This window comes from Vulpes lagopus, chromosome 4, assembly GCF_018345385.1.
Source record: "Vulpes lagopus strain Blue_001 chromosome 4, ASM1834538v1, whole genome shotgun sequence".
Classification (NCBI taxonomy): Eukaryota; Metazoa; Chordata; class Mammalia; order Carnivora; family Canidae; genus Vulpes; species Vulpes lagopus.
The window spans coordinates 2,206,672-2,209,005 of NC_054827.1; the positions used below are offsets into that span (position 1 = coordinate 2,206,672).

At 53.3% G+C, this 2,334-nt stretch overlaps 1 non-coding gene across 1 annotated transcript; it reads left to right on the forward strand.

Moving 5' to 3' along the window:
* Positions 1-1,718: 1,718 nt before the first annotated feature.
* Positions 1,719-1,821, forward strand: LOC121490223. The gene has a single exon (XR_005987551.1). It is a non-coding gene; the product is annotated as a U6 spliceosomal RNA (small nuclear RNA).
* The last annotated feature ends 513 nt before the right edge of the window (positions 1,822-2,334 follow it).

Below are 2,334 nucleotides of genomic sequence, written 5' to 3' on the forward strand. Positions count from 1 at the left end.
CGTGGAAATTCAGAGCATGATGTGCAGCGGAATTCAGAGAGCGGCAGCCGTGTTCTTGCACGTGCACAGGCACACACACACACACACATGCCTCACTGTGACCGTGGCTCCTCAAGTGACCTTTGAGGAGCGTGTGCAGGGGGATGGCACTACCTCGGTCCTGGAGCTTCTGCTCACCGTGTTTCTGCTGGCTCTGCGGCTCCGGGCTGGAGCACCGAGTCTTTCCGATCGGCAGAAACGTCCAAACATCTACAGTTTCTCAAAGTTGGGATTTTTTTTTTTTAAATTAAAAGACCTTATTTACTTATTTGAGAGTGAGAGCATGAGTGGTGGGGCAGGGCAGAGGGAGAAGCAGACTCTCCCCTAGGCAGGGAGCCCCACCTGGGGCTCGACCTCTGGACCTGAGCTGAAGGCAGACGCTTCACCGACTGAGCCACCCGGGTGCTCCGTCCACGTTGAGATTTTAAGCAAGTGTGTCTTTCAGTGTGTTTCAAGGAAGTTGTTGCTTTCCTATGCGCTTTGTGAAAGCCACACTGACAGGTGATTATTAGCGAGGAGATCACCTTGACTCCATCCGAGTTTGGCCCTGTGTTTCTATACTGGGTGCCCTCTTTTTTTTTTTCTTTTTAAGTTATTTTAGGGGGATAGATAGAGCGAGCAGGGGTGGGGAGGAGCAGAGAGAGAGAGAGAGAGAGAGAGAGAGTCTCCAGCACACTCCCTGCTGCATGCAGAGCCCAATGCATCCATCTCACCACCTCGAGATCGTGACTTGAACTGCAACCAAGGGTCAGATGCTCAACTCCCTCTGCCACGCAAGCAAGCGCCCATGGGTGCTCTCTTTGAGAGCAACTGTGTGTCCTGCTGCCTGTAGTTTCTGCCCACGATTCAGTGGAAGGACACGGTTATACTTCAATCCATTTTCTGTATATTTCAGGTCACACTGGAATTGAAAAAGGTCTTTTACTTTGCAGAAGCACAGTTCTTTGATTCTCAATGAATAAGATTAAGCCCCTTCCACAGGCTCTACGTTCTAGGATAGTTGTGACCAACTGATCCGTACTTGGAGTTATGTGAGCCCTACGAGTGCCTGGTACTGTGTGGAAGGAGCAGTGGGGAGGCTGGTGATGGTGCCAGTGAGGGTGACGTGGGCACCCCCGGCTGCATGACTGCACAGGACGAGGTCTCCTGCTCTGCACATATCCTGTTTAACATTTCCCCCAAAGTCATATGAAGTAGGGATTCAGTTTACAATGAAAAACTAAAGTTGAGACAAGGTTAGGTCTCATTGCTTACGTGTAGGAAAGATGAAATTTGGACCAAAGGCCTCACATGCTCTGCTCACTTTCCTCTCCCATCTTCCCCAAAAAAGCAAGTTCACGGAAGCGATGGTTTCCATTACCCCCGTTTCTTCTCTCACCTCTTACTTGCTTCCTATTTTACAACCAGATATTTTAATCTTACATACACTCTAATATTAACTATGCTGTTGGAGGTATTTAGGCCTGAAGCAGTTGTGTTTCTTTGGGTGTGGGTAGGGTGAGTCAGTGTTACATACTGCAGCTGTAACATCTCCCCAAGCCCCATATCTGTATGTTGAAATCCTAAATCCCCAGGGTGACCATGTCAGGAGATAGAGCTTGGGGGGGGGGGTGAATGAGGTCATGAGGCTGGAGCCCCGATGATGGGATGCACGCCCTTCTAAGAAGAGACAGGAGAGTGTTTGCTTCAGCAGCACATGGTAAAATTAGGGCGCTACAGAGAAGATTAGAATGTCCTCTGTGTAAGGATGACATGCAAGTTCATGAAATGTTCCATATAGAAGGGGGGGAGGAGAAGGAGAAGGAGGAGGAGGGGGAGGAGAAAGAGGGGGAGGAGGGGGAGGAGAAGGAGGAGAAGGAAGAGGAGGGGGAGGAGGGAGGAGGGGCGAGCTTACCTCCTTCTGCATCTCCTCAGTGTGGGCTGCGCCTCCTAAGCAGGATGAGCCCCATCCCTGGGGGCCAGTGCCCCATCTCGCAGGCCCCCTCCCGACTGTGGGAAGTGGCTCCCGGTGTGTGTGCCCCTGTCTGGGGCCCAGCGTGGGCAGCAGGCAGAGGGGCCGCAGGTGGAGTCGGCCTTGTGGGGAGCAGGCCTCCCGAGCGCCGGGCACACAGCAGGTGCGTCAGGAATATGGGTTGAGGGAGCACATAGAGACACGGGAGAATCGGCGACACTGCACCCAAGTCCCTCGGCGGCAGGTGCAGCAGGTCTGGCAGATGTGGGATGTGGGGCCAGGGCCCCGGGGGAAGGGCTCCCCGCCATGTGTCCTGCTCTCAGTCCATCAGGGCCCCCTCCTGG